At 42.8% G+C, this 20,309-nt stretch overlaps 1 pseudogene; it reads left to right on the forward strand.

Annotated features, from left to right (window-relative positions):
• Positions 1 to 3,919: 3,919 nt before the first annotated feature.
• On the forward strand, positions 3,920 to 18,763 carry LOC130879731 (tripartite motif-containing protein 30A-like; annotated as a pseudogene).
• The last annotated feature ends 1,546 nt before the right edge of the window (positions 18,764 to 20,309 follow it).

Consider the following 20,309-nt stretch of genomic DNA (forward strand, 5'->3'; position numbering starts at 1 on the left):
TGTTTCTAGGATCTTACGGCATGTCAGTGGTATTCAACATGGCATCTGTTTGTCTCCATCTCACTGTGACTGCAATAAGAATTTTTGAGGCTGAGTACCAGAGCCCGGCATAATGTTTTCATGCAGTCCCAGCACTCAGGAGGCAGAGACAGGAGGTTGCTGTGCATCTGACCCAGCCTCAGTTACGAAGCCAGACACTGCTGCATTTTGTCTCACCTTTAAAGAAGAATGTTACTGGTTCTGGATGAGGTAGTTGGTTCAAAGGGACATACTGGAGAATTGGTGGGCAAAAGTTTATTTGAGTCAGAATGCCATAAACAGAGAGAGGGGGTTAAGAGCACTGACTGCTCTTCCAAAGGTCCTGAGTTCAATTCCCAGCAACCACATGGTGGCTCACAGCCATCTGTAAAGAGGTCTGGTGCCCTCTTCTGGCCTGCACACATGCACACAGACAGAATATTGTATACATAATAAATAAATAAATAATTAAAAAAAAAAGCATAAACAGAGAGAGGGGCAGAAGAGGGGGAAGAGAGAGAGAGAGAGAGAGAGAGAGAGAGAGAGAACCACCATGGTGAGTGCTCCCAGGAGGGCTCAGGGTCCACTACCAGAGATGACTGACTAGAGAAATCTCTGCAGAGCATCAGGGTCCCCATGGCTGAAGAACAAGATTCAAACTTTATAGGATGGAGGGATAGGTCACAGTGCTGTGCCAGCATGGCGACTGTCGTTCTTCTGAGCAAGGGACATCGGGATTAACAGGCAACACAACTTCAGGTTCTGCAGACAAGCCTTTTATTCCACTGTCTCACAAGTATATATAGCCCTCAGCAGGGGAGGCCAGATCAGCAATAGCAGGAAGCTCATCACCATAACTCTATGCCTTAGGGGTAAACATCCTTAGAAACATTGGTGTAAACAACAGATTGTTCCTGTTTTTGTTCCTGTTTTCAGCTAACCTCAAGAGTGAAAAACAGATCAAGTGGGGGTGCAAAGGCCTGTCCTCTAGGGACCCAATACACGGCAGGTGCCTGCAGCCAGGCTCTCTAATTTCCAGGCAGGAGGCAGGACAGACATGTGACACAACATAGGATGCCCTGTCTTGAGACCTCACTTAGGTTAGTGTGGCACCAGCAAGGCAGCTACTGGGGACTCATTTTGAGTGGAGCTCCATCGTGTCTCTCTGTGACGGCAGAGAGGCAGTCACAGGGCAGCATGTAGATTAGAGATTCTAGCAGTACATGCTGGCAGAGAATGCATCAGCCACTCAAAACATTACCACGCTTTGTTTGAAGAATTACAATACCTGTATTATAAAATTTCAGGGCAGTGTTTGCACACGCCTTTATCCCAACACTAGGGAGGCAGATGTAGGCGGATCTCGGGGAGTTCAAGGCTATCCTGGCCTACAAGTTCTAGTTCCAGAACAGGCTCTACAGCCACAGAGAAACTCTGTCTTGAAAAACCAAAATAAACAAAAAATAACAGATGATTTATTTAAATTTTAAATTATAAATCCATTCAAGAAAAAATGTTCTATCTTCAATCTCTCCAATGTTCTTTTTGCTTAATATTTCTTCCATAATTGTTTCATGGTAAAGCCTTTCCTGTGTTGAAATAAATGTCAGTGTGTATTGACACAGTTAGACTCACACACATTGCCGCACTGCTCAGCAGCGTGGTCAGTGCTCTGCTCTCCTGGCCACCTTCATTCTTGTCACTGAGGTTCGAGAGTAGTGGCAGACCTGACCACAAAGTCAAATCTTTGCACAGAGTTGGAATGAAATTGTGGTTGCAGAGAAAGTTCACCAAGAGGTAGATGGCTGTTTTGCATTTCATTATTTTGATTCCCAGGGAGGCCTTAGGAAGAAACAGAGGAGGCACTGGTTCAATTCTGTAAAAGACAAAGATGGTAGCTCATCCCTCTAACACCTGCACTTGCTAGATTGAGGGAGGAGTACTGCCAGCAACTGGAGACCACGTTGAACACGAGAGAGCTCCAGCCCAGTCTGGGATGTCCAGTCTCAAAAACAAAACCAGTAAGTTGTAAATAATTTTCTATAATCATTAACAATTCAGAAGAATCAGATTATAATATTGATTGACAGCCATTGTCTCCGCAGCAAGAACAGCAGTTCAGTCTCTTGTCCTCATCACAATGTGGAGTTTGGACTAGGGGTTTAGCTCAGAGATGAAACACTGGCCCAGCATTCGATGTTCCTGTGTTCGATCCCTGAAGTGCAAAGACCAAATTAAAACAACAGCAAAAGCCCATGGGCTCAGCACTGGGGAGAGTGAGGGAGTTAAATCTCAGCTAGATGTCAGGCTGGGGTGCACTGTAAGAGCCCATCTCTAAAAAAAAGAATAAAAAGAGGAGGAGGCGACAGGTATGGTAAAAAAAAAAAAAACTCAGACTACATGGTCATATCACTTCTTGCCCCATATGTCATATTTTAATAGATCTGAGAATATAAGGAACACATGAGGTAGGCGTGCAGGAGTGGGGGTAAAACTGAAAATGGGGCAGATCATTGTTTCCCGCATACGTTTCTGTTTTTAGATAATTCTCATGTATCTCAGGCTGTCTTGGCATCAAAGTCCCCTGTTGCTGAGGATGCCCTTTGACCTCCTAATCCTTCTGCTGCCAGCTCCAAAGAAAGCAGTGGAATCCTGTGGTGACTTGAATAAGAATGGCCTCCAAAGGCTCATATATTTGAATACTTAATTTCCAGTTATTGGGTCTGTTTGGGACAAATTGGTAGGTTTGGCAGTATTGGAGTATATGTGACATGCCTGTGAGATCTGAGATTTCAAGACATTCTGGGCATTCCCAGTGTCTCTCTGTCTCTGGTTCAGGTTTGTGTCTCAAGTGTGACCTCTCACCACCTGCCCCAGCACCATGCCTTCCTGCCTGCTGCCATGATCCCCACTGTGGTGACCATGACCTCTAATCCTTTGAAAGTGCAAGCCCCAAATCAAGCACTGTCCTTATAAAGTTCCTCAGTCGTGGCATTTGTCACAGAAATAGAAGAGTGATTAAGACACACACATGCACGAATCCGCACACTTGGGTGTGCACAGCGCTCAGGATCCACCCCAGGACTCCACCCTTCTAGGCACCCACTGTGCCAACTCAACTGCATCCCCAGCTCTACACATGTTCAGCTTCTAATTCAGGGGACGCTGAGGCAATAGTAACTGTCTCTAATAGAAACTCTAACTCAAATGGGGACCTGCTGAGACATTCTGGGGAGGGATTCCTGGAAGGGATACAATGTATCAGATCTGCACTGGGAAGAGACCCTGCTCTGGGCAGCAACAGAACACCTAATCTGCAGGACACCCCTGGGCACCTGGAGAGCCCCTGCAGCTTGCTAGTTTCACTGCTAAGAGTGTGGGAAGTGTCTCTGCAGGGCTCTGCATGGGGCTCCTCCCATGCTGTCCCTGCTGGGTGGGAATCTTGATTGTGAGCAGCTGCCCTGAACTGCAGCTCCCTCCCTGTTCTCATCCTGTAAGTGCTCAAGTCCAGCTCCAGAGGACACTGCAGTTCCTTGTCCCTCACCTTAGTTTACTCCCCTTAGGGCCACACCTGCATCACAAAGCAAAATCCAGCCAGGAGCTCGGGTGCAAGAGGACCCCAAGAGAAGACTTTCCAGAGGGGTCTGGATCTTGTTCGGTCACTTTGACCTGACCCTGAACAACTGGCTTCAGAAATTCAAACAAAACAAAACAGTTAAGGGTGGGAGAGCTGATTGTCTGCGCTCTCCAGACAGGCTGTGCTGATCTGAGGGGAGTTCCTTCAGTAGGTGGAGCTGGGTATGCTTATGCGGAAGCACGCTATTGGTCTGTCCTTCTTCTGTAGTTTCTCTTTCTCTCCCTGGGCTCAAACTTTCATTTCTTCTCCTTGGAGTCGGAAGTTCTGGATTGGTGCGTTAATTCCCCGTATTTTACCACTTTCTGGTTGGCTGCCGGTTGGCTGAGCAATATTAGGGACAGAGTTTGGAGGATTTTTCAAGAAAAGCATTGCTTTTGCTTGGGTGAGTTTGTAGGCTAAAAAGGAGGATGAAGAGGGAGGGGCTGTCGGGCTCGGGCTGAAAATGCAGATGGAGGAGCCTGAGGAAGGGACTGCCGGTGCGGGTTCGGGGAGGCCTGGTTTAGAAATGGCTTTTAGCCAGGTCCAGTCGCCTCCTGCCATTTCATAATCTATAAATTTGAATTGTACCTTGATGAACACAGTTTCTTTCTCCACAGCTAAGCTAAGTCAGAGTCTGTTTTATTGATAATATTTTTGTGTTATAATACGGTGTTTCCGCAGTCGCTGGGACAGTGGTTCTCAACCTGTGGGTCGCGACCCCTTTGGGGTTCCTTGAGCCTTTCACAAATATAATTCTATGGTTGGGGTCACTCCAACATGAAGAACTGTATTAAAGGGTCACCGCATTAGGAAGGTTGAGAATCTCTGCCCTACGAACTCTTAGGGCTCTTCTCTGGGTTTAGAGCTAGAGGCTGTGCGCCTGTTAGCTAGTCACTGACTCCCTGTCATAGCCCCAAGCAAGGACATGACTGTTGTTGTTTTCTTCTCCTTCAGCCATTTCCTGAAAACTGAAGCAGTGCTCAGTCCAGGTTGAGATTACAGCTACACAAAAGGCCAGAGGATCAGAAATTGAAGGCCTTTATAGGCAACTCAATGAGCCTCATTTATAAAATATTTTTTTAAATGTTTGTGACTTAGCTCAGGGGTAGGCTCTTTTCAAGCCTTGGGTTCAGTTCCAAGGGAAGGGGGTCTTCGAAGATGGGCAGACGAAGGACGAGGAGACCAGCTAGAGTACCATATCTGAAGATTCTCCCAGAAGTGACCGCTTCCCTGTTGTCTCTTAGAGAGATGATACATTTTTCTTGCCCAGGCTGGTCTTCAACCCCTCAGTCAGCCCCCTTCCCCACCTCCCCGTCACTATAGTGGCAGGTGCACATTACTGCTGCCACCCCCTTTTCTACCTCTAAATAATGGAAATTAGATTCTTGATTGATTTGGAAAATGTCTAATTATAAAAGCTCATGAGAACCATGAGAGTAACCAGTTTGATCAGGGATTTCATGGTTTTACCCAAGCTAATCTGGGCACCCAGGAGATGTTGACGAACCTTCCTATGATCCTGTTGGTTTTGATTATTTCATTGCATATTGTGCCGGCTGGGCAGATGGCACATGCCATTAATCCCAATACTAGGAAGGCAGAGGCAAGAAGAGCTTTTTGAGTTTTAGTCCAGACTGATCTACATAGATGTTCCAGGGCAGCCAGGACTGCATAGTGAAAATCCTGTCCTTAAATGAATTGGAGAGAGAGAGACAGAGAGAGAGAGAGAGAGAAAGAGAGAGAGAGAGAAAGAGAGAGAGAAAGAGAGAGACAGACAGAGAGACCGAGAGATAGAACAACTGAGATGATGATTCCTTACATTTTCCTAGGGTCTTTCTGTTCTTATTGTTTTATTTCTGTTTTCTGCGTTCTCTTCCCATCGTGTAAGTTTTGACTTAGTTTCTTCTTGTTTTTCTACTTCCCTGAGGTCAAGAATTAAGTTATTTACTTGAGACTTTATTTGTTTTTTATTTATTTAATGTAAATTTGTCCCAGTGGGCTTCCCTCTTAGACAGTCTGCAGTACCCAATGGAATTCCTTGAGATGAATGCTTCTAAACCTCAAAATCCACTCCCACAGTGACACACTTCCTCCAAGAAGGCCATGCCCACTCTGACAAGGCCACACCTCCTTGTAGTACTGCTCCCTTTGGGGACCATTTTCTTTCAGACCACTACAGATGGAGATTACTTCAAAGCATCCCATCAGAGCTGCTTAGGTCCAAGGAGAAGGAATGTGTCTCTGACTCTGAGGTGGGGCAGGGCGGAGCAGAGCTGGATGGGACTGGGTGGGGGGGGCGGGGCAGGAGGGATGGAGGGACAACAGGGGGGAGCGGGGCAGGGTAGGGCACCATCATAGATTCAGGAATGAAAAAGAACTCTGTACAAAATGGCAGGCAGACTGAAAAAGAAATCAAGGAAACAAACAATATCCTTCACAATTGCTTCAAATAATATAAAATTTCTTGAGCTAATTCTAACCAAGTAAGTGAAAGACTTGTATGATAAAAAACTTCAATTTGAAAAAAATTGAAGAAGGTATCAGAAGATAAAAGATCTCTCATGCTCATGGATCTGTAGGATTGACATAAAATGGCCATCCTACAAAAAGCAATCTATAGATTCAACTAATTCCCATAAAAATTCCAACATAATTCTTTACAGACTTTGAAAGGACAGTCCTAAAACTCATATGGAAAAGCAAATCCTGAACAATAAAAGAACTGCTGCAGGGACCACCAGCCCTGATCTCAGGTTGTACTGCAGAGCTATGGTAATAAAAAGAACATGGTATTGGCATAAAAATAGACACAGTGATCAATGGCGTTGAATTGAAAACTCAAACATAAATCCACACACCTATAGACCCCTGAATCTTTTTTAACTTTTTTTTTTTTAAGACAGGGTTTCTCTGTAGCTTTGGAGCCTTCGTAGAACTCACCCTGTAGACCAGGTTGGCCTCAAACACACAGAGATCAGCCTGCCGCTGCTTCCCCAGTGCTGGGATTAAAAGTGTGCACCACAACCGCACTGTGGACACTTGATTTTTAATTTAAAAAAAAAAGGCAGAAATAAGACAGTGGTGGTGCCACATGCCTTTAATCCCAGCACTTGAGAAACAGAGGCAGGAAGATCTTTGTGAGTTCAAGGCCAGTGTGGTGTACAGAGGAAGTTCAAGGACTGGCTCCATAGCTACTGAAAAACCCTGTCTCAGAAAACCAAACCAAAACAAAAGAGCCAGAAATATACGATGGAAAAAAGAAAGCATCTCCCACAAATGGTGCTGGTCTAACTGTATATCTGCATGTAGAAGAATGCAAATAGATCCATATCTATCACCATGCACAAAACTTAAATCTAAGTTGATAAAGACATAAAAATAAAAGCAGATACACTGAACCTGACAGAAGAGAAAGAGGGGAGTAACCTTTGGTTCAAAACCAAACACTTTGGTCTAAAAAGAAAAAGGAAAAACAAAACAAGTAAACTAAGTTTCATTTTGTTTTGAGTTGTATATTTTTGGGCCTGCCTATGTGTATGCACATTTGAAAGGATGGTTGGGATGGTCACAGCTGGTAGATTCCTTGAAGCTGGAGTTATAAGTAGCTGTGACCTCCTTCACGTGGGTACCAGGAAGTCAACTAGGATCTTCTACAGAATAATAAACACTCTTAAACAATAAGAAAAATCATTGCCTATGTGAATCAGGAGATGGGCTGTGTATAATCCATGTCAGCACCAGGCTCTCTGGTAAGAGACTGGTAAGCAGAGGATTGGAGGGTCACACTGACTGGTACTGATGAAGGAGGAAGTACAGTGGGGGATAAGTGAGTAGTTTGATGCTTGTAACACTGAAGATATGATTTCATCCTGGGAAGGAAAGGGAAGGAGAGAAGGACGATTACACGAGACTGATAGAAGGAAACACCATCTTCCTGGTCGGTGAAAGGAAATAATAATCCTGCATCTGAAATTCGTAATTTTGGATGAAATAAAGCATAGGTCTTGAAAGTATGACAGCATTCTTCTTTGCCATGTCACTGAACTTCTGTTTTTCTCTCCTTTCTTCTTTTCCCTTATCATCGAGGGTATTCATTGATCTCTTCACGGTCCGTTTTCCCTTTCTCACTTGTCCCCCTTCTCATCCTCCCAGTCACTCAGGTACCTGAGCAGAAGTGTCAGGAGTACAGACAGACAGACTCAGCATCACAGCAACAATGGCCTCATCAGTACTGAGGATGATCAAGGAGGAGGTGGCCTGTCCTATCTGCTTTGAGCTTCTGAAAGACCCTGTGAGTGTCGATTGTAACCACATCTTCTGCCGAGCCTGTATCACTCTGAATTATGAGTCCAGCAAAGGCAAAGAAGGGGAGGGCATCTGCCCAGTGTGCCGAGTTAGTTACCTGTTTGGGGATCTGAGGCCTATTCGACATGTGGCCAACATAGTGGAGAGGCTCAAGGAGTTCAAGTCCAGCCCAGAGGAGGAGCAAAAGGTGAATTTCTGTGTACAACATGGAGAGAAACTCCAGCTCTTCTGTGAGAAGGACATGGTGGCCATCTGCTGGCTTTGTGAGAGATCTCAGGAGCACCGTGGTCACCAAACAGCTCTCATTGAAGATGTGGCCAATAAGTACAAGGTAGGAAGTAGGAGGGTGTGGGACACAGAGCAGGAGACAGTAGCAGATGGAAAATCTCGACTTGGTGTGACAGGTCAATTACCTCACTTAATTGTATAAGAAACCACCTGGAGTACAAATATTAAGATGGAAAAATTGTTTTGTAACTGTCCCTATGAATTTGAGTCAATGATCAAGAAAAGCCAATTGTAGAACAGTTAATTTATTCCATCTTTATTGTCCTTCATTGTTTATGTCAGACTCATTCATACTACCCAACATCCAGTCCAATGACTTCCAACCATGTAACTAGTAAATGATTGACATACAGCAGTGAAGAGAATGTGTGTGTGGCAGTTGAAAGATCTGGGAAAGGGGGAAAGAATTCCATAGTGAGATGCACAGAGGCAAGTTCTTTGTTGGATCTTCGTTTTCTGGGTTGGGTTTTTTTGTTTGTTTGTTTGTTTGTTTTGAGCCCACATGTAAATTTATGGAGACTTGTTGACTGAGTTTTCTGTTCTGCCTGGTTCCCGCAGTCGTTAAGTCCCAAAGAAATCACACAGGGGTCTACATTAGTTATAAACTGATTGGCCAATTAGTCAGGCTTCGTATTAATTCTTATTACTTATGTTAGCCCGTTATTCTTGTCTATGTTAGCCACATGGCTCAATACCTTTTTCAGCAAGGCACTCACATCTTGCTTCTTCTGGGGCTGGTCAGGACTCCCAGGAATGGACTTCCTTCCTCCCAAAATTCTCCTGTTCTCATTGACCCACCTCTACTTCCTGTCTGGTTGTCCTACCTATATTTCCTGCCTGGCTACGGGCCAACCAGCATTTATTTGAAATATAATTGACAGAGCATAATTGACAAATTGACATTTGTCCCACACCATTTCCCCCTTTAAAAAAAAACCTTCTGATTCTAATAATCTTTGTTTAACTTTTCTCCTGACCATAGTCCATTTTTGGGGAATGTGGGTGTGGTTTTTCAGGCTGTTTCCTGCTGGTTGGGGATGCTGATAATCTTATAGGGACCTGAAGAAAATTTAGAATTATGATCAAGTCCTGCCTGGAGTATTCCTATGTGAATTGATCATCTAGAGTAGCATCTTGAATCTGTTCTGGATGTAGAACTCTGACATCTGGGCCATCAGTTCATACCAGAAATTTCTCAGGTGGTCTTCCTTGATCAAACCTGATTCTTCTTAACTCAGAATGAATCTATAGCCTCTAATATCCTGTGGAAACAAAAGTAAATTCCCTTCTCCAAAGTAACATATATTTTGACTTCAATTTTGATGTCAAGGTATTTTCAAAATATCTATCTAGGATTAATTCAGCAACATTTATAAATAAATATTCTTTAGCAGCTGTTGCTCTTTCCTCAGCGTTCAAACAATTCAAAAAGAACACAATAACATACAGTATCCAGACTTTCTGTGTATTTTTATCTTTAGGTGGCTTTATTTTAACCTCTATTTCTTTTCTTTTTAATTTTTGGCTTTTTGAGACAGGTTCTTTGTGTATTTTTGTTTTGGAATTTACTCTGTAGACCAGACTGTACTTGAACTCACAGAGATCTGCCTGAATCTGCCTCCAAAAAGCTGGGATTAAAGGTGTGTTGATGTAGGAGGTTCTTCTGTTCATGTCTTGCTTTCATTGGTTAATGAATAAAGAAACAGCTTTGTGCCTGATAGGGCAGAACTTAGGTAAGTAGAGAAGCCAGAACTGAATGCTGGGAAGAAGGGCAGAGTGAGGGACACCATGGATCTCCTGCCTGAGACAGATGCTGGTTAGAATCTTGCCTGTAAGTACAGTCATGTGGTGATACACAGATGAATAGAAATGGGTTAAATTAAGATGTAAGAATTAGCCAATAAGAAACTAGAGCTAATGGGGCAAGCAGTGTTTTACTGAATACAGTATCTTTGTGATTATTTCGGGGACTAAGCTAGCCGGGCAGCAAAGATAAACACGAGGCCCTGCTCCTGGTAACAGTGTGTGCCAGCATACCTTAAATTCACAGAGATCCATCTGCCTCTGCCTCCCAAATTTTGGTATTAAAGGTGTGTGCCATAACACCTTGAACTCATAGAGGTCTGCCTGCCTCTGTCTCCCAAGTGTTGGGATTAAAGGTGTGTGCCACCAACCCAACTACTCTCTTTTTTTCTTTTTTTTCTCAAGCCTACACATATTTTTAAACACAGTAAAACATTTAGAGAGTTTTTTTGTCTTGTAATCTATCTTTACTGTATATCTCTCTTTTTCTGAGCATATGAGTCTTTAATTTGCTAAGCAGTATGGGTAGAATTAAAGCCTTGGCTTTGACGGCTGGATCCAATGCACATCTTAGCTTTATGAGATTCCAGCCTCATGGAGGAAGTACCAGCTGTAGCCATTTTTATTGCCACAACTCTATGGCATTTCAAGGTCCCTGCCAGCAAGCAAGCTTCAGCAGTGTGCTCACAGACCACACTCTAATGCTCCATAGTCAGACCACCTGCCTGAAAGAGACAGAGTTTGTCCTGGCAGGACAGCCCAGAAAGATGGCATTTTAAAATAGCGTGGCTTTTTTTTCCTACTACGGATGAAAACCAAAAAGCATGGAGTCATCTTTTCATCAACACTGTTTAAAGTGTTTTGTGGCAGGATCTCTTAAAGAGCTGCTGGGTTTTGCAGCTAAGGCTGAGTCGGGAAGCCTCTCTTAAATGATTGCCTCTAGCAAGCAGAGCCCACCTGAGAAAATGCTGCTATCAATAACCCATGCTTAACTCTATTGTTTTCTGTCTAGAATTACTTTTCTAGGTCTGTCAAGCTTTATGTGTTTATTTTTTAGCAAGAGACATAAAGAATAATGGATTTGAGTGGGAGAGCAGGTAGAAAGAAACTGTGAGGTGTACAGGCCAGGCAATCTGTGAACAAAATATATTTTATAAAAAAAAATTCAGTGAAAAAAAATATTAAATAAAGAAAAAAACTACAGTTCATAAAAAGAAAAGGCAATGACAAAAGAAAGTGCATGTGACCAGTATGGTAGGGCTTGGCTCAGTCCCAGAACTCTGGCAAGGGATGAGTTTGACGTTACACAAGTCTACATAGAAATTTCAGGACAGCCAAGCCTACATATTAAGATCCAGTTTTGTTTTTTTTTTTTTAAGAATGTGCATGTGACAACAGCAAGGCATATGATGTATGTATACATTTATTGGAAAGACAAGAAAACATAACAAAGTTATTCCGGTTTATTGATAACAAAATAAAAATAACCAGTTTGTTCTTGGTGTGATGACTGACTGGGACACATTTCTGTGTCTTTGTCTGTCTGGGGCTTGTGTGTGTAAATGCAAAAATTGATTGAGCTGAAGATGAAGATTTGTTTACTTTATGTGCACAAATCATGGCACAAGATATTAAAAAGAGAACAGTCTTAGACTTCCTGTCTTTCCAGAAGGATTTCTTGGCCTTTGGCTCGGAGCAGCTGTCCTACTAAGCACACAGCTTGACTCTGCTACAATTCGTCTCCCACAGGGAAAGCTCCAAGCTTCCCTAGAGATGCAGATGGCTAATGAGAAAAGATGTGACCAGTGGGAAGATGACCTTCAAAAGGAGAGAACTACCTGGGAGGCAAGTGGGGGCCCTACCTCCAAAGGGAGTTAGCCTGATGCCTGGAAGGGACCTGGGCAAGAAGCTCCCTGGCTCTTCATTCCCTGGAGGCTGATGGGGACAAGAGGCCTTGATTAGTCCTCTCTGCCTGTTCCCTTAGAGCTGAGGCTGCACAGAGAGTGCATCACAGCTGAGCCTGGCTGTGTGAGTAGCTGACACCATGGCGGGGGCCTGGTGAGAATGGCACTGAATCCTGGTACTCGATCCTGTAGTGCTTTATGAAACTCTGGTTGTTGGAAAGATGCTTGGGAACAGTCACAGTTTTATCTTTGGGGCTACTTTTTCTCAGGGGTTCAGAGGCAGAATGAGGAGTATACAGACAGGAAAAGGGATCAGGGACACCTGTGTGAAATCTGAGCCACAGCTTTCAAACCCAATTTGGCTCAAAAGACCACGGTAAATATGACCTAAGATCTGTATTTTGGAATATCAGGAACAGATACTGAAAAGAGACACATGCTTCCCTAAGATTCCCTTCCCAACCGAAACTCATTTCCCATGAGAACTCCCAATCAGAACAATTTTTTTCTGTGTCTCTGTCCCATTAGGACAGTCTGAATAAATCTCCCTATTTGTAATCCCTAAAGACCCAAATACAGAGTGATGTAGAAAACGTTGAAATGGGGGGCTGGAGAGATGGCTCAGCGGTTAAGAGCATTGCCTGTTCTTCCAAAGGTCCTGAGTTCAATTCCCAGCAACCACATGGTGGCTCACAACCATCTGTAATGAGGTCTGGTGCCCTCTTCTGGCCTGTAGGCATACATACAGAACATTGTATACATAATAAATAAATATTAAAAAAAAAAAAAAAAAGAAAACGTTGAAATGGAGTTGAAAGGACTGCGGGAATTCCTGGATTCCAAGAAGAATGAGCTGCAGAAACTGATGAAAGAGAAGGAAGACATTCTAGACATCCTGGACGATTCTCAAAATGAGCTGGTGAAGCAGAGGGAGTCAGTGAGAGACCTCATCTCAGATCTGGAGCATAGCCTGCAGTGCTCAACCATGGAGATGCTGCAGGTAAGACTGCAGGAGGTCGGAATGAGAGTCAGGACACCTGGAAGCCATTTCCCTCCCTCTGTCCTGCTGTGATCTCCCTGGTAGGGACAGTAGGGCCCTCTGGACCCTCCCTGGACTCTCTCCTGAACCGGTTTCAGAGGCTGGGGAATCACTACAAGCATGGATGGCAGGAGGAAGTTGCATGTTTTAGTTTATCAAGTATAGTACAGTAGCAGAACCATGTAGAGAAGATCTGTTGCATCATGGGTTGTTACTCCCCTGCTGTAATGTGAGCATGCGTGAAGCATATCCGACAGTCATTAGTCACTTTATCTGAATTTGAAATTACTGGAAATAGTTTCTCCCCTTGGATATTTGAAGCCTTTCACGGGGTCTGGTCAGTAGGAGGGGAGTTACCATCCAAGATCTCAGAGATTTGATTTCCTGTCTTTGGAGTTTCTGAGATGAAAAGTATCTTCTTTATTCTAACAGGTATAAAGTTTGTATTATATTTTATCTCTATCATACTTTTGAATCATTTAAAACAAAAGTATATTCTGGTTATGAAAATCTCTGTGATAATTTGTTTCATTTGTCTGAATTGTCAATCCCTTGGTAGTTCTAGGAAATTTTCATGGTCCTTTAATTTCCTGGTTTCAATTGTGTTGACTTAATTATTATCGAGGACACTCATTTATCACCTGTATTAGATTGAATGAGACATGTTTTGGCTAAACTAAGCTAGTTCACATAGGTAGTAACTACAGCCACCATACTCTACAAGCCTGAAATTGTATCTCTTGATCAAAGAATCTGCCTACCATTCTTTGCCTCCAGCCCCTGATGACCCAAATCCTAATCCTTACTCTTGTGAGATCAGTTTTTGGACATGACACTTATTTAAATAAGATAACTTCGTGGTTTTTTTTACCCAGATGGTTTAGTATAACCTAAATGCTCAGAGTGCAGACAGCCAAGTTACCACAAATGGAAATACTTGCTTTGAATGTCTAATATTTTAACCTCCATGTTTATCATATCATATTTTGTCCATTCCTCTGGTTGTAGTTTGCCAGTGGACTCTATTTTATCTGCTATCATAATGACTCAGTGAACGTGAGCATACAGATGTCTCAGTGAGGACAAGTTTAAACATCAGTTTTCACTTATACCTATAATTCTAGATCTCTCAGAATTCTTTTTACTATGGATCCACATTTGTTGGTTTACATTATATAAAATACCTGGCCAAGCATCTACTGCCTGTGATCCCAGGACTTGAGAGCTTCTCATACACAGAAACAAAAACATGAGAAGAACATAACTTTGGAAATGAAATCTAAGCTTCCCAACCTACAGCCAGGTATCCTGGCTCATTCCTTTAATCCCAGCAGTTAGAACGCAGAAGCAAATGAAGGTAGATGGGTTCTAGGCCATCCCGGTCTACATAGTGAGTTCCAGGCCAGCAGTGTTCCATAGTGAAAAACCAACGTGGTCAAGGTTGACAGAGGAAGAGACTACAGAAAGTACAGCTGTAAATGGAAAATACAAAGTCCACTGTTAATCTAAAGACCCAGGGATCATTGCAGAAGGAGGGCAGAAAACATGCAAGAGCGCGAGGTGGTGGAGGATACAAGAGAAACAGCGTCTTCTGGACACAGCTTAGCCGCAGCACATATGACCTGGGATTGGCTGTGACACCAGACCCAAGACCTGTGGAAGCCTAAAATACACCCAAGGAGCTCCTCGTAATAGTTATCTGTAAGGGGAAAGATCATATATCTCGAAGAATTTAACTTTAGTTAAATCTACTAATATCTAGTGGAATCCGCACATGTGAGAACACTTGCATAGTGTTAGGTCTCAATCTGGGGATGAAGGACTCAAGAGCTGCCTACTAAATATAGCAAAGTGGACATGGAGGTTCGGGCCTTGATATCTGTCCCATATAAAAGAGCCAAGTTAATATTGGAAAGCAGAAAAGGGATTAATGTGTCTACATTTGGAAGATGGACAAAAAGTTTTTTTTTTAAAAAAAAAACCAACTGTCCATTTTCATTTCTACATGAGTAGAACTTGTAAAGGTGTGGTTCTGTCCATCATTCTCCCATCATTATCTGGTACAGACTCAGACCTTATGTGGTCTGGCAAGTAACAAAAACAGTGTGAAATCTTTTAGGAGGTCAGCTTTCATCCTGGCTAGCGGTGCTTTCCTTCTCCCAGTGTGAGATTCCGGGAGAAATTCCACTTTTAGAGGGGGTCATTGTTTCAAAGGTTTGTCAAATTGAGAGGCACACATGTCTCTTTAGATTGACTTCTTTTCTTCCCAGGAACACTGCAGAGAAAGAAGAAAAAAGAAAAGAGAGATACGGTTAGCTGGACCTAAGTATCAAACAATCTAAGCTTCTGGCCCTTGTGGCTTCTTCATTATTAACATTTTGAATTGTGTCTAAATGACTGAAATAATTTGAAAATAAGGTTCTAAGACATGTCAGTAGCAAGGATGGTGATAGATAGCTGACATGGAACTTGGAAAAGAGATATGTGTTTATATGTTTAGTTGTATGCACAAAAAAACCTATGTAAGTTATCGAACTATCATTGGTTCATATTTGGTCTCCAAATTCTTATAGTATGAGACAGAAAATATTGTACTAGTATACATTTAAAACAATAAATGAACCTAGCATCGTATTTATTTCATGTCTTGGAGAACTTTTGGTGACAGATTTGATTCTCTTTGACTTTGTCTCTGCACCCAGTGAGAGTGAGACCTGGATTTGCAAGAACATGCAGAACATGTTAGTGACTGTGTTTTCTCCTTTCTCTCTAGGGTGTGAATCATGTCCTAACAAGGTATTTGTGGGCTGACATGGAAGAATAGCCCTGTTGTGTGATGAGAATGATTTAGTATCTGACTAGAATAAATCTATCTTGGGCTTGAGGGAATTTAAACAAAGTGTTATTCTGAAGTTCCAGTAAGAAGGAGGAGGATGCAGGGAAAGACAGGCTCTGGCTGTTTTGTAACTTGGGGACAGATTTGATTCTCCATTAGGGGTCTGGGTAAGGGGTGTCACAGAGTCAGGCTGAGCAGTGGGAAGAGGCAAATGGAGCCACAGGAACTCTCAGACTCCTTGTGATTCCATTATTCTCTCCGCGCTCTGTGATTGTGTCTGGCTCTGTTTGCAACTCACAGGTACTTGATTTACAGATTCATCCTAGATAGGGTATGTCGTCCTTGTCTGCAGGGTTGACAGAATTGTATACTGGGAAAAATTCCTGTGTATCTGTATGTTTCACGTGAGGATAGAAAAGTGAATACAACTGCTCCGTGTAACCACACACTTCAGAAGACTGGAAAGCTGTGCCCTTGTGTGTAAAGAGTCACACCCTGGCTGTCAACAGTAGACTCATGTTCTTGTGTCCAAAGTCCTGATCTCCAAAATAGCACCAAGAGACTAAATTGATGGAAAAGAAAAAGGGGAGTGGGTATGGTGGCCAGAATTCCAAACCTGCACTGCATAGCTACAGACCCAAGCCATCCAACATGACATAGTTACTCACTTGGGGTTGGCTCAAGCCGTAAGAAGTTGCAGCACTGATTCTCAGCATGAGGACATCTGGTTTTGTTTGTCTGTTTCTGATTGTCCTTGCCCTGTGGGGTCAGGTGTTGCTGGGCTCTGATTGGGTTCTCCCTATGGCTGGGACTAGGCCAGACTCTAAGGTCAGGCTACAACTAAGGACAGGTAAGGGGCAGGCAGATAAATCTTACTGACTGACAGGGACTGCCTCATGCTGAGGTCTGGATATTCAGTGCCAGCATTAGTTTGATATTTCAGTCTTCTTTTCAAAAACTGTCATCTCTTAAAAAGGAACCTGAAGATTCAGAAGATGGCCAAGAGTGTCCAGATTGACGAAAGTGTTTGAAGTACTGGCTTTCTCCAGTGTGTTCTCCACACTCCATGACTCTATTACCCAGGAGCAGCTTCTGTACCCTGACTTTAGTTTGTCCTAGAAAACACAAATTTACTTATTTATCTATTCATTCATTTATTTGTTTGTTTGTTTCTTTGTGTCCCTCTGTTTGTTTGGTTGTTGGTCTGTTTTGCTGTTATTGCTATTGTTTTTGTGGCAGGGATTCTCTGTGTAGCCTTAACGGACATGGAACTCACTCTATAGTCCAAGCTAGCCTTGATGTCAGAGATCTACCTGCCTCTGCATCTCGAGTCAAGGGATTAAAGGCTTCTAACTCCATGCCCAGCACACATAAGTTTTTTTAGTCACCTAAGTTTGATTTGTTTTGAAATTCACTAATTCATCATGTCGTAAAAATCTAGAATGAAGGATACAAGCTCAGGGAGAAAGTATTTTGTTGTGCAAGTGAGGAGCTCTGCTCCAGAGAAGTAAGGCTTTCCCAACATCACATAGCAAGTAAGCAGGAGGGGTCGTGAGTGTATCTCTCATGTCTGCAGAGTTAGTATCTACCCTCTCTCCCCCTTCTCAGAATTCTCAGGAGAGCTCCAGGACCTCTATGGTCAGAATGATAGGGAGTAATAGGGAGTCCATGGTGGTCAAAGGTCACACTGTCTGAGATGTGGATGTCAATCTTTTGTCTATAGGAGTCAGAATTTAAGACTAAAACAGCCAAAAATGGTCCCAAGTAAACAGAGAAAGATCTTCCGAGCTCCAGATCTGAAAGGCATGCTGCAAGTGTTTCAAGGTGAGAGCAGCTACATTCTGTGGTTACCTGGTTGTCGGGACGGCACTCTCTGGATAGAGACTGATGTCTCTGATCATGGGTAGAGAAACTGAGAAGAGCAGATAGTGTGTCCCATTGATGTCATCATATTTAAAGGACAGCATCATTCATCCCGTCCTTTATCACAGTTTCCAGATCTTCCCTTACTCTGCAGAGCACATTGACTTTAATGTTCTGATTCCCTTCCTTGCATTTAATGCTGCGCATTTTCATCATTTCAGGGCACCAGGAAGCCCAGCGCCACTGGGGTAAGTAGAAATCCCACCATCAGCCTCTCCCATCTTGATGTCTTTCAGAGTTTATTTCTCTACTAATACTTAAGTTTTATGTTACTGCTCCCAATATGCACAGCAATCTGCCTCTCTTTGACTTTAAAAATGGCTCTACCAAATTCCCTCTCACTTTCTTCTCAGGCCTCTGCTACTCAAATCACAAATAAGGCAGTAACTTGTTATTCATATGACTCTTAATTTATGTCTCATTTTTCTGCAGTTCATGTGACCCTGCGTCAACTCAACAAGAAAAACATAGTAATAAATGTGGACAAAAGACAAATACAACATAGAAGTGGCTATGGAAGAAATTTGCAAGTGTCTGAGTCCTATGATTTAGGTGTCCTGGGGTTTCCTGCTATCTTCCTAGGGAAACATTACTGGGAAGTAGACGTGTCTAGATGTGATGCTTGGGTCCTGGGAATAAATGATGGAATATGTGCAGAACCCAAGGTTCCTTCAATGAATCAACAGGGCGTCAAAGCCAAATACAATTCTGATGATAAACAGCATGTAAATTATCAGCCCAAATGTGGCTACTGGGTTATAGGGATGACGGACAGGTCTGTATATAATGCCTTTGAAGAGTGTTCTGTCACCCACAATGCCAGTGTCTTGCTCCTCTCTCCGACTCATCCTCCCACTCGTGTTGGAGTTTTCCTGGACTGTGAAGCTTGCACTCTCTCATTTTATGATGTTTCCAACTATGGAGCTCTCATCTATAGATTCTATGAACTGAACTTTCCTATTGCGGTTTTTCCTTATTTTAATCCTATGGGATGTTCAGAGCCATTGACAGTCTGTGGGTCACCCTCCTAAGCCCTCCCTGTATTTGCACAGTGTCCCCATATCTGATGTATCTGATATATCTAAGCTCTGTGGGATCATTTTACCTTTTTTTTTCTGTCTTTGCTTGCAGGGAACCATCAAACTGCCTTGGCCTAGCTTCCTTGAGAGGCATGAGTCATAGGTTTTTCATGTTAGAGTCCCTGGCTCTTGGGGTACACTGGGCCTTACAGTACCCAAGAGATGAGTGCACTCACTCAGGCATGAAACAGTCAGGCTATATTGCATTCTCTGTTTGTTCCCCCTAATAGTCAAGGAAGCATGGAAATTTGACAGATCAATAGGTATTAGACATCAATCTTTTTACCCTGTGTAAGCTGCCATCTTCATTGTTTTCTGTAAAGCAAACTGCATTGATCCTGGCAGTTGCCACTATGATCTGTTTCTGATAAAGTTATAAAAGTCTGATTGCTCTCAATTAAATTGTCACAGCCTTTATCTTGCTGTGGATTGTCAACCTGAGTCTGTTTCCGTTCCTTGTGGCGATATCAGTTACCTTGCCCTAGTAAGTGAGCACTGGCAGTCCCATTTGGTCTTTCTATTTTAATAACCTTCTTTTCTCAATGCAAACCAAAACGGATTCTTTTCCTTGATCCAACTGCTTGTCTGTTTACAAGGCAACAATAATTCATCATTTCCCAAATTCCCAAAGACAATGTCTGTTCCTCACAAGGTGAGGTAAGACCTCTCCTAACCCATACTTTCTGTTTTGTGGTGCCACAGATGAAAGCCAGGGTCTTTTGCATGCTGAGGAGGTGCTCTGGCCCTGAGCCACTTGTCTTAGCTCTGCCAAGTCTCCACAACCCCAGTCCTCTGTCACTGACAGAAGATGACAGAAAGTACTGATATGGGATGTACTTCTGTATATGTCTTGCTTTTATTGCTAATGAATAGAGACAATTTGGCTTATGGCAGAGCAGAACATAGCCAGGATAGGCCATATATATATATATATATATATATATATATATATATATATATATAGAGAGAGAGAGAGAGAGAGAGAGAGAGAGAGAGAAAGAGAGAGAGAGAGAGAGTTGGTGAAGTCAGAGACGTGCCATGGAGCTGCCAAAGGAAAGAAATGCCCTGAACCTTACCTGGTAAGCCACAGCCTCATGGTGATACACAGATTAATACAAAAGTATTAGTTTATGATGTAAGAGTTAGTTAATTAGAAGCCTGAGCTAATAGACCAAGCAATGTTGTAATTACTATAGCTTCTGTGTGATTATTCTGGTCGGGGCAGCCAGGAACAAACAAGCAGCTTCCAACTACAAAGTTCCTCTCCAGCTCTTCTATTAGTTTTGAAAATTACATGTAGGTGTCTCTTTAGCCTAGGAATGAGCCCTTAGTTGTAGGTCAGTTTAACCACATTGCTGTGCTTCATCAAAACTTAAGAAAAAAACATCTCTAATAGTAAGCACTAATGCTGTAGGACAATGGTTTCACCCTGTAAAGATTTGTTTCTTGTACTTGTGTAATAAATACTGATCACCCCGTAGCCAGGCAGGAAGTAGAG

This window comes from Chionomys nivalis, chromosome 8 (assembly GCF_950005125.1).
Source record: "Chionomys nivalis chromosome 8, mChiNiv1.1, whole genome shotgun sequence".
Lineage (NCBI taxonomy): Eukaryota > Metazoa > Chordata > Mammalia > Rodentia > Cricetidae > Chionomys > Chionomys nivalis.